Genomic DNA, 13,278 nt, shown 5'->3' on the forward strand with positions numbered 1-13,278 from the left:
AGAATGACTGGGAATGACTGGTCACTATGACACACACCGACCACCAGGGGGCAGACGCTCAATGCAGGAGCTGACCCCTGGTAGTCAATATGCTCCCACAGGGGGAACTCTGCTCAGCCACAAGCCAGGCTGACAGCTGCCAGTACAGTGGTGGTGGTGGGAGCCTCTCCTGCCTCCTCAGCAGCGCTAAGGATGTCTGACTATAGTTTATGCCTGCTCCCCGCTGACAAGTGGACAGTCCCCGAGGGCTGCCGGGCTGCCAGAGAGATGTCTGACTGCCAGCTTGGGCCCAATCACCCAGAGAGTGGGACTAAGCCAGCAGGTGGACATCCCTGAGGGATCCCAGACTGCAAGAGAGCATAGGCCAGGCTGAGGAACCCCCCCCCCCCCCCGAGTGCACAAATTTTTGTGCACCAGGCCTTTAGTTAATAAAAAGAGTATAATGGTTGTCACTGATCTTCTGTGAACACTGTGGTTAAAAGAGAATACAAAGATACTATAAAATTCAATATTTAATTTTAAGAATACAGTTCATAACCTTTCTTTCCCAAAGCTATAGGGTTATAACAACAACAACAACAAAATTGTATTTGTCTCACTTTTCCATGCTTATAAGCAGTCAAGTAATATGACAAACAACAACAACAACAACAACAACAAACCAACTTCCTGAAGTGTGTTTCTCAGAATGTTTTTTCTGGTTAAGAGGTTTTAAAAATGCTTAGCACAGTGAGTGGCACAAAGTAAGCACATAATAAATGTAGTGATTAGCGTTGCAATAAAACTTTTCTAGTATTCTTTAATCACAATCATTTTTTTCTAAGCTTTATTTGATAAAGGAACCTTATAGGGGGTGAGGGAGAAGGGGTCATACCTGTTAACCTAGCACAGAACTAGCGATCATGGGAATACACTTTCATATAAAGACAAGTAAGAAGCTATAAAGGCGAGGGAACACATCAATCCCTGAATAATTCCCAAGGGAATCTTCATTTCTGTTCACAAGGTACAGTGACCCCTTTGAGTTATTAAATTTAGTAAACTGTCTTTTCCAACACTTATAAGCTTCTCCAACACTTATGGTCTATGAATCATCAGTGATCTGCAAGATACTGCATAAAAAATAAATCAATACTAATGATATTGTATCATTTAGAATGTTTTATAAACAAGCAAAAAAGCAAATAGGTGAAAAAGTAATCACTAAACTCAATTCTGTAGTTTTTAATTTTAGATATTAATTTGCTTTAACAACATGGTCTGCTATAGCTAAATATGTCAGAAAGTTAAGTTCAATATCAGGTGATTTAGATATATTGACAGAATTCAATCAACAGTAATGTGATACACCCTCTCTAGCCAATGCATATATTTTATGTCTTCCTTACAATTTATCAAATCTTTGTATATTTGGTCTTAATAAAATTCAAGTGTCTTAATACATTTTTAACAATGTTCTTAACGTTTGGCATATTTCTTAAAACTCTAGTTATTAATTAGACTGTTTATTATGTAATACAAACAGAAACTGGTATTTAAAGAGGTTTAAAACTTAAAGATCACCATGAAATAAAGACATTTTATTAACAATGTTATGTTAAATGGATAATAAGAATTAAAAATTAAATTTCTTCAACTTTGTCTTTTGAGATACATCGTTATTTTCAAGATTAACATTAAGGTCTGAAATAGTTAATGTAACTTAGTAATTTATAATTACTTCTGACTGTATGAATTACTTTAAAAATAGCCAAAGTTGGCATTGTATTGACATCATTTAGCAATTCTACTTTTCTTAAGAGTATGTTTATATTTTAATAACATTGAAACAAATATGCTCTAGATTTAGAACATACAATTTGTGTGATGTCTTCCACTTTCCCTGCCTTGGTTGTCCCAGATATCACAGTTTCATAACCAGGAGGCAGCTGAGGGTCTTCTCAAGTTGTCCAACGTGGTATGTCCCTTTACAATCATTTGGTACGATCAACTGCACTAGCCTAGTATACTTGTGGGCTTTTTCTTTTTTTTCATTATTCACTAGTCAGTCACACCCAGGATATTCTCCTGAATACATGCAGCATCAATTTTCACCCCTTTTCTAACCTCTACCTGGCTAAGTTTAGGGGACAATGTTATATTCACTACTTTCCATTGTTATTGGTGTTAAAGGGGTTTTATGAGACCTGACCACTCTAACAATGATACTATGGAAAAAAAGCTTTATGAATTTTAAACTGAAATAAGAATTAACTCGTATAACTTTTATAAGTAGTAGAAAGCTTCTGTGTTGATCATAAAGAATATAAAGGGGCAAAAAAAGAAAAGAAAAAAAGAAAAAGACCACCTCAGCCTACAAACATCCTACAGTCTGGCACCTACATAACTTCCTATCACCTTTTACCAAGTACCTATAGTTCTTAATGCCTGTCACTTTGACCTTATTTGGTGTTCGGTTCTATGCTCTCTCACTACTAAGGACCTTTTTGAACACTGTTTTTTTCTTCCAGAATACTATTTTCTCCCTCTTCATCAAGTTATCTCTAATTCATCAAGATATTCCAGCTAACCAAACACTCCCTAAAAAAAAAAAAAAAACTGCCCCTAATCCCAGCAATTGGTCAAATTATCCTTCTAAAAGCCCTCATTTTAAATACCATGGACCTCTCTACAGCAATTGAAATGTTTCAATTTTGCACTTACTTATATGATTATTTGATTAATACCCTTCTCTATCTTTAGGATGCAAGTTCAGAAGATCAGCAAGACCCATGTCTAGTTTACTCACTATTTCAGTGAGCACATAATAGACATCAACATATATTTGTTGAAAAAAAGACACTGACAAACCACTAGTTAGAGATAGAGAGAAAGATATAGGGAACAAACACAAAGTTAATGACCCTTACATAGTTGTGTACTTTTAAATCACTATGACTTTTTGGGTAAAAACAAAATATGTACAGAGCCATTTCATAGAACTCTTTAATCTTGCTACTTTTCAGGGAAAACTGTTCAATTCTTGATAGTAGGATAGATGGAATGATAATTTACATGACAGGGTCAGCTGTAAATAAATTAGATGCATTTAAAAGGTAAATTAAATGGAGAAAACATAAGCTATTCTATATTTAAATTTATTTATATATAAAGTTTATAGTTTTTAATTATGTACTATTTACTACTGATCCTAGGAACTGACCTGAAAATGAATTTCAATTATGAAAAGAAAACCTCAGTTTCCATTGATAAAATTTTCCTGTTTTAACTACAATGTTTAATTTCCAACTCACATTCAGAATAACTTCTTTAGACTCCAACAGACTTTTCCAGTCATAATTGCAAAAAGGTATTCACTTCCTTATTTTTTATGCAAGTGTTTTGTTTTTTTCCTATTTCTTTTCTGACCCACATTCTGGAAAATAAAGTTTTAAAAATATAAAGGCTAGGCATATTATTTCTAACCACTTTCCTATTTTACCAGGTTATGCTGAATTTTAATCCTAGCTGTCAAACTAGTAAACATCTTTTCCTCATCCCCTCATCCCATTGGAACCTTTGTCTTTACTTGAGTTACTCTTATCCATGCCAACTTAGAAACTCTCAACCCAAACTATGATTAACTTGTGTCCTCCCAGGAAGCTGGTGTGATTAACTTTACAGAATTCTAATAGCTTCTTTACTCTGTATATTCACATACACAGTTTGATGTCATTTTACAGTGCTTTTCAAATCATGATCTAGTCTTTTTTTTTTAAAAGAAAATATTAAAACCTTCTGTTTTATCTTTGTTTTTACCATCTATTCAAACCAGTTCCTGGATATAGAAAACATTATAAAAATGTAAGTTAACTATGTCATCTGTATTATGAATGAGCATATGATAATTTAGATACTGATTAAAATAATAAAAGTCGATCTTAGGCCTATATATTATATCTTATATCAGACTGAAACTGACTTACCGTCTACCACTTTATGACTGACATGCTGCACTTTCCCAGGATAGTGAGAAATGTATTTTGCAATAAAGCAAAATATTTAAAAATCAGGATAGATTATATTCATTGTTCCCCCCTCAATTGACTAGGCTTTTCAACTTGTTGGTTAAGAAGATTCGATCAATCTAACAGTGTTTAGTCTGTATCAAGCTATGATGATTGTTAGCCAATATTCAATTCTCTTCAAGGTATTCAAGGGATATATTCATGTGATGATTAGGGGTGAGGGCTACAATTTTCTTAGGTTAATCTAGTTCTCATTTCTTTATTACATAAGTATATTTTTCCATTATAAAATTACCACATAAATATAAGCTTACTGTAAAAAATAAAAATAAATCCAAGTAATGCTAAAGTACACAAAACAAAAATATTCAACTTTCTAGCATTCCACATAGATATTTTCTATAAAAAATGATATAATTTGGTACATATTGTTCAGACCTTTCCTTATTGTATTTCATACAATTTCTATTTCATAAATATATGTGCATGTTACATAAAGTTTATATTATATACGCAAATTTATATGTTTAAATACATATTTAAGAAATTTTTAAAAGAATTCTTAACATTTGTATGTTATCTGTATGTGTTTTTTTATATATATAAATGGGATCATACTCTGCATATTATTTTGTCTTGTTTTCAAGTTAGCTTGTCTTAGAAATCTTTCTATGTTTTTAGCCTGCAAATCTAAATTTTGCATGATGGTTGTCAATTCCCATCTTCAGATACTATAGGTAGTATGTCTTAATTTTCTATCTTTATAACATTCCAAAGTAAACAGAGCACTTCTTTCAGTGACTAAGAAAATGAATAATATAAATTTTCCCATTGTAATGTTTCTTCTTAATTAAAATGAAAAGAATTTTAGCAAGTATTCATTCAATTTACAATGATTTTTCAAATCTCTTAAAATGTTTAAACCCCCTATGAACTCATATTCTAATAAAAATATATGTATACTAGTATACATAAAGAATGCATATATATATTTAGTAAATCAAGGTCTAAAATTAATAAAAACTAAACTTATTTTTTATAAAAGGAAAAGCAATATAATAGAGCAAATTTCACTACTAATTAGAAAAATTTTAAAAATATGCGCACTATTCATTTTCTGAGTCATTGAGGTAAATTGTGCAAGAGAAGCTGATGAGGAAAATCAAGAGAAGCCGAGGAAGAAATATTTTTAAAGAATTCTTATCATCTGTAAAAAGAAAAATAACCTTTTAAAACTGTTTACTCACATATTAGAATACAGAAACCACAGACAACAGGAGCAACAGTTAGAAAAGCAAGATTAAGTTAAAAATCTATATTATGTGAGTCTCTCTATATATAAGAACACTGGAGTAATGTGACTATCACTTTTGTTTTCTAACGGGCAACATTGTGATATGTTCTTCAAACTAGAAACAGAAGTCAAATCAGGTGGATAGCAAACTAAAATCTACTATAGAATTTACTAATCCTGAAAATACTAAACTGGGACCATTTAAATAAGATATGCAATAATATAAGCTGTTAGGTTTTATTATCCAAAGAAGTTAGGAAATACTGTACTATTTCTAATAGAAGATAAGTTTCATTTTTAGACTTCCATGAAAGAATTAAATGTCAATACCTCCTAAATGGAAAAAAAAAAAAAAGTATTCATAAAGAGTGACATGATATGGAAAGCCAGCATTACTGGTGATATTGTAGCTAGTATGAGTCTTCTGATATCTAGTGAACTGAACACTGTAGCTTTAATTGAAGTTTCAATGTTATAAACAGTTAGATGTCTGGCTCTGGCCAGCATTCTAATACCATCAGCAGAACAGAGATGGGAAGCATAAACAAACCTTTTAACTAGATTACAGTCTCTAAAATGGCCAAGAAATCCTTCAGCATAAACTCCTGTGTGACAAATGTCTAAGGAAAGTGATTTTGGAATAATGGTAAAAAAAAGAACAACAAAAAACAGGCTCTAAATTTCTGTCATTACTGGAACTTGTATTTGACTTTTAAATATTTTGATATTGCTTAATATGTATTAATGAAAAACTTTATATTTAATTTTCCAACTAAACCCTTTTTTCTCTTACATAGCAGCTGCTTTTTAGATCATTATATCCCAAGGAAGCTATTTAAAAATCAATACTTTTCTTTTGTTGAATCAGAATAATTCCTTCCCCCAGCATCAGCAAGTGTATGTGTATAAAGCCTAGGTTATTATTTTTAGGTACTAGTAACATTAAGAATATATGTATTAAGTTAATTAACACTCAACAGATTAATTCAGCTTCTGGATTTAAGTTGTATATAGAAAACAATAGCTTTGAACACAAGATTAAATCTAGATATAATTTAGCACTTGGTCAATCTTAAGAAACAACTTAGGTCTGCTTCTAACTTCTGATATATAGTCATTAAATTAAGAAAAGAAAAGGCAGCACAAGAATGTAAGTTATAACCTTAGCAACACACAGAAATTTTTCCTCTCAATGATGGAATCTTGGTTGGTTGGCAAAGAACTCAGTGAAACATGCATGTCCAAAGATTTTTCGACCTTACAAGGCTGGCAACTAATTTATGTAACTCATTTTTGACCTTTAAAACAATACATCCTAACAAATTACTCAATGATATAGAATTTAATTACAAGTTCTCTAAGAAAAGGTTATATAGATCAGCTAAAATAAGGACTCAAATCAGAATTAGTCACATCCAACTCTGAATGAAGTATAAGCTTTTCAACAGGTATGGGTATCATTAGTGGTTTTCTTTTCCATTATGTCCAGCTATATTAGAAGATATACCTTAATATATGTTAAGCCTGGTTCTCATCTTGTTTCTCTGAAGAGTTATAATGAGTCTTTCTAATTTCTGAAACCTTACATAACATGGAATACTTCAAACAGAAATGCTGACGAATTAGAATCTTTACTTTTAACTGAAATTACCTTTAGATTATCTAAGGAAATTATTTGGGACCATAAACTTATTCTATCACATCAATTACTCAGATTGTTCTTAAAAGCAAGAAACCATTTGTTATAAACTTTCTTTTCTGAAGTATAGATGACATAGAATAGTTCTTTAGCATTTAAAAATATTTCCAAACCCCATGGTTCCTAATGCATTGGCATCACACTTATAGGATAACAGAGTCAATGTTAAGTATGTAAGATAAATGTATATTTATTTAGGATGGATATGAAAGTTACTTGATTAATAAAACAGAATTTTTAAAAAATTACTCTTTTTTCCTAAAAGCAAGATGTAAAAAATCAACTCTGGTCAACTGGGTCAAAAAGTATTTTAATGAAGTGCTGCTTTAAAGAAGTATATCATAATAATGACATTTTAAGAATCCAACAAATTGTCCATTCTAATACTAAAAATATTTCAGACTTGAAGCAGTAGGCAAGAAGACACTAAACTTAATCCTATTAACTTTATTAATTATGAAAATATTGCAAGATAGAGGGTCCAGAAGGAACATGTATATACACCAAAGCACTAGGCAATATCAACTCTCCTTTGTTTAGGTTTCCCACTATAAACAAAGGTATATTAAAAAAATTTCCTGTAAATATTCTTTGGGTCACAAATTGTTGGGTCCTCCAAATAATTTAGCATGGGAAAGTGCTAAATGTAATTCCATGCAAGATAAAGGAAGTTTAATATGTAGGAGGCCTAAGTATCATTTTTGCCTTACAAAGAGAAGAATGACTTTATGCATATTTTATTTCAAGTTGCACAACGGTCTGCATCTATGCTCCTTATAAAGGATTGAGTTTTTCTGTCTGTCTTTTTGTCCTTGAAAACTTTTAGAAATTTTCCATCACTCAGTCAATAAGCTACTGGGGCCATGATTTTACTAATGTTTCCCAGAATACTTAGTGACTGATAAAAAGTCTTTATTGTGACTTTGTTTTGGATTAGAAAGTGTCATGAATATGCTGTTACTATTTTGCTGCTATTTTAAAATGCTCAATGCCGTTTTGTCAGGAGTAGGTTTCCTCGTTTGTAACATGGGGACAATGCTACAAAGTTCACCAGGACTGGGATTGGTAAATTTATCACAGTACTAGACCTATATAATAAATGGTAACTATGATTATTACTAAAATAGAAAATTAAGAATGAATGTGAGAGAGATCAGAATTGATTCTCAGAGTCTATTTACCTTCACAAGATACTGTATCAGCAGGGGATTCCTACTTCTTTTAAATTGTGAATCAGTATTATTCTAAAAGTTATACTTAAGAGGGCAAAGGAAATTCATGAAATCTTTTTCTCTCTAATATACTTTAAAATTACACGTGAAAGCCATGGCAGGAACCAAGACAGTATTCTTTGTTTTTGAAACATTCAATAAGCTAAGAAACTTCCAACTCATTTTATTAAAGTTACAGAAACAATATCACAAAACCAAGATTAAAAATTGCAACTAATTTAGAACAAGAACTGGGAAGTGTCTTATGAGGACCTTGGAGGAACATATCTAGTACCCATTAAAAATTTCAAAACTCCTAAATAGTGTATACTACAATTACTCCATGATAATTAAGTCATACTGTCAGCTTAAACTATGATAGAAAATAACTAAGTGCTCAAAATGATAACGTACAATGTCTTCCAAGTAACCATGAAAGATAAAGATAACCTGTTAATATGAGATATAAAAAGGAAAAAGTTACTTTTGAGAAAAAATGTTTAAGTTGAGAAAGTTTGGTTTTATCTTTTGTTAATAATTTACTAAGAGATATTTCAAGGAACAGTGCTGGTCATCTTCAAATTAAAGCATATAACAATAAAATACTAGCAATGGTAACCACATAAACTATTTTCATGATCTAAAATTAGTGAATTATATACAGAATAGAGATTTCCAGAATATAGTATTAAGTGGAAAAGTTTACTTTATATTTTCTATTTTAATGAAATACAGCAATATCTTTCTTAAACATGCATTTTTAAACATGCAGTATCCATTTAAATTTATATAAAATTTACTTAGGTAGAAACATCAAAATAAAGATATGACCAATACACTTCTAGAATACAATTATGATATCTCTTCACATTAGCTGTAGGGACCATCCTTATTTCTCAGATGCCTAGAACAGTGCCTGACAGACAGTAGACACTCAAGTGATGTTTAATGAATAATAGCTAAGTACAATGTGTTTTGCACATACATTCAAAATCCAGACAAGTTTGCAAAGGTACATAGGTTGGATATAGGTTTTCTGGCTGACTTCATTGGGTCCCACTGATGACTAGCAGTAAATCTTCATATCCATAGAAAACTGGAAAGCTGATAATTGTCTGGGTAAGGACCAAAAAAACAAAGTCAGGGAAACATGTCACCTAAGTAACAGTTGTTTTTAAAGAGCTGGTAAAAGCCACCTAATCACTCTGACAACCTACTATACCAGTCACTCAGTGAAATGAAATTTAAGTGTATCCTCAACATTTGCTAGTATGTTTTTCATTGGAATTTTTTATCATCCTTTATTTAAAATAAATTACTTTTGTCAAATTGTGTCCTGTAAAAGAATTAGGGGGATATGTTTTTACTTATTATGAGTACTATATTGTTAATAGGATTTAACTTGGCCATTGGAATAAAGTGAGAGTCACAGTAAAGATTACCAAAAAAAAAAAAAAAAAAAAAAAATCATGGTGCTGAAGAAATTGTAGCAAGGAGGAAAGGATAAAGGAGAAAGGAAAGGAATCCCACATATGGAATAAAGAGATTCAAATATGCCTAACGCTAATATCAATTATGACAAACAACCAGTAAGGCCTACGGTGCACCAGACACCATGCTATCAGGGATATAAATGCTAACAAGTAAAAAATCTGTAGTTCTAAGTAATTCATACACCAAGACTCACAAACAAATATTTATAATACAATATGCATTCTTCTTATATATATGGGTCTTTAAGAGTAAGAATGATATTTACTGATTAATTGGAAGTGCAGGGGGAAAATAAGCACTAGGAGAAGCTGAAAATAATTCCCAAAATAGTAATAATCCACCTATTTTAAAAAATCAACAAATTATAAATGGACAAAATTATGACTTTATGACTTTAAAGCTATTTACCTTAATATTCTTAGAAGAATATGCCTCCATATAAAACCGTTAAGTGCTATACACAGAATTGTGATTATAGTGTAATTTCTTTATTTAAATTTTATTTGTTGATTTTGAGAGAGAGGAAGGGAGTTTAGAAAGATAGAGAAAAAACACACATATCGATTTTGTTGTTCCACTTATTTATGCACTCTTTGGTTGACTATTTTATGTGCCCTCACCAGGGATCCAACCCACAATCTTGCAGTATTGGGATGACACTCTAACCCACTGAACTACTAGAAAATGAAGTAGCACGTCAATGTGAATGTCAAGAGACCTGGGTTCTCTGGTCCATGCTCCGCCCACTAAAAAGTCTTGGAACCCTGAGCAAGTTCCTCAAGCTCTTGAACTTCAGCAATATGGAAAATGAAGAGCTGGATAAACTGACCTCCAAAATATCACCTTGCTGAAAATTACAATCCTAAATTATATCTTAATACTTAAAAAAATAAGCCATAATAAAAAAATAAAAGGTTTTCTCATTGTAAATAATTATCCAACACAGCGGAAGTCTGGAATCTTCAAAACACATAGGGGAACCCTGGGGGGTGGTAGAATAAGGAATGTTTTCAAAGGAAAGCAGAAACAAAACAAGTAAAGGTATTATGCTGAAGACTGTACATTTTTCACTCAGCTGGGCAACTACCACCCTAATTATTAACATAATTTGCTTTACTTAAAATTGATTTATTCACTAAGTTCTACTTTCTATCTCTTATCTTAAGGCACTAAGGTATTAAAGGGAGAACAAGAAAACTGAGGTGGATATGGAATAGTATTGATGTTGAAAGAAAAACTTGAACTTGGCACAGATTTCTGCTTAAGAGCACGATTTACACCTCAGAGAAAGGTAAGAAACTGTTCAAATTTATAACAGAAAGGAGAGAAATAAGACCATATTGTTTACTGCTGCACAGCTTTTTTTTTTTTCCTGTGTGTAAATGCCTGCTTTGCACACAGTTGATAAAATTTTACAGAACCAATTTCTACATATGCAATGCTTTTCTGTCACTAAAACATAAGAGCATTATGTTTTGGCTTTAACATCAAGATAATAAAAAATTAAAAGTATTATCATGTCTTTAAAATATTTATGTCAAACATCCTTGTAGATTTTTTTCTTCAATCCTTTCTAATTGATCAAATTGCTATTTTCATATTGCCAGTCTGATCACAAAATTGCTGCTTTACAGAAAAATATTTTTTGCTGACATAAATTATGGGATCAGAGATACCAATACAGTAACAAAAAAGGGTGTGAGAGAGAGAGACAGGGAGAGAGAGAAAGAGAGAGAGAATATGTGTTGCATCCATCTTCAAGGAAAGCATAAAGAAATGTATGTATGAAACAAAATACCATTCTCCAATGTAAGACCTAATAAAAGGCCTGCATCATAAACATACTTTCTAGCATTTGTGAAATAAAATGCAGCACTGATTTTGAAAGCCATTCATAAGAACATACCATGTAAAAACCATGTAAGAATAGTGATTTCTATCAAGATTGTTACTCTGTAAGCCTAAATCTAGTTTCATCTTTCGATTTATATCTAACTACAATGAATATACTAACTACGACTTCACGATTTCTTTTGAGTCATGAATACATATTTTAGAAATCTGCCTCCCTTCAGATATAGTGAGCATTTTGGTTCAGTAACCCAAGAGGAGAAAAACTCGTCTCAATTTACAACAGTAAATAAATAATTCAGTTAAAACTGAAAGTGGTACCAATCCAGCAAACTATTGATGGAGAGGCTTGGCCTTCCATGAAGCCAGAACAACATAAAGTTTTCAATGGGGATTACTTGTTCATACAAGTTACAACGACGGAAAAAAATACCCAGATTAATTATGAAATAGCTTACATTCTCATCTTATGTGGGGAAAGACCAGACCAGTGGTATTCAAACTTCAAGCATTTTAAGCTTTGAACTTTATATGTTGATACATGAAACAAACATTTGGCCACCCCCAAAAAGCAATAATACAAGTCAAAACCTAACCAAAGGCCTCTGTCAACTAAAAATCTGAAATTTCCTCGGCATGTCGGGCAAAACGAAAAAAAATGTAACCCAGAAAGCAAAAACCAAACAAGTCTGCTCCAACACTGAAGTCCATACCCAAATCACATACAGAACCACGCAGGGAAAACACTCAAGTCCACTCATGGACCAGCAGTTCCAACACAATCCAGACCCCGACATTTTCCCACTCGGAAACAAACGCAGCGGGGCTTCTCCCGGGGAAGCAGGAGCACAGCCCTCCGCACGAATTCTGCAAAGTGACACCCAGAAAGTGTGCCTCTCTCCGTCCCTTTCCCTGGCGGCTCCCCGGGAGAAGGAGGGGGTTGTTTTTGTATTCTCCCCCACTGGGGCAACACACAATCGGATGTGAGCTGGAGGAGAGAAACCACTTTTGACAACAGCAAATATTCACAAAAGTGCCCTTCCTCCTCTGACAGGATGGGCACCCTCCTCGCACACCCCTCCCCACTCCGACCCCTCCTACACCGCCCCCCCCCCCCCAGCACCACCCCCTCCTCACCCCGGAGCTACACTGCGTACACGGTTTGGTGCTACTGTTGCCCCGGAGTTAAAGTCGGAGCCAGAGGAAGGCAATAAAGCCCCCACAGACACACTTACCTTTCCGGCCCCCCACTTTTGAGTGCCTTCCCGGGAGCTGTGGAGGATGACACAAAGGGTAATAAAGGGGGGAGTGGAGGCGGCGGCGGCGGCGGCGGGCTGGGGAAGCGGCTGCTCCTGGGTGCAGTGAGATGTCTCCAGCCAGGGCCAAGCAGCAGCAGTAGCAGCAGCAGCAGCAGCAGCAGAGCAGGGTCTGTGTTGCTAAGAGGCTTTTGGTCTCTTTCTCTCCTCTCTCGCGGCCAAAGAGGAGGGTGGAGGGGGCTCGGGAGGGAGGCTACTGGAGGGGTGAAGGGGTAGGAGTCGTAGATGGGGGTTTTCGAAGAAGAAGAAACTCCTTCTCCTTCTCTCTCTGGCTCAATCCCCCTCTCAGGTCTCCGGGCTGGAGGGTGGGGGAAGGAACTCAGCCGCCTTCCCCCCACCCCCCCTCAATTCAAGGTTGAAGTGGGGTAAAATTAGTGTCCTGTCCCTTTAAAAATAGAAATAAAAG

At 33.8% G+C, this 13,278-nt stretch overlaps 1 protein-coding gene across 1 annotated transcript in view; it reads right to left on the reverse strand.

The window, feature by feature from the left end:
- The window catches only part of MBD5 (methyl-CpG binding domain protein 5), a 402,271-nt gene extending 389,130 nt beyond the window's left edge, over window positions 1–13,141 (reverse strand). Inside the window, exon 1 of the mRNA XM_081096408.1 lies at window positions 12,792–13,141. The gene's annotated coding sequence lies outside the window, so the exon portion shown is untranslated. The remainder of the gene's footprint in view (window positions 1–12,791) is intronic.
- Between the last annotated feature and the right edge of the window lie 137 nt (window positions 13,142–13,278).

This window comes from Myotis nattereri, assembly GCF_964212035.1.
Source record: "Myotis nattereri genome assembly, chromosome: 7".
Lineage (NCBI taxonomy): Eukaryota > Metazoa > Chordata > Mammalia > Chiroptera > Vespertilionidae > Myotis > Myotis nattereri.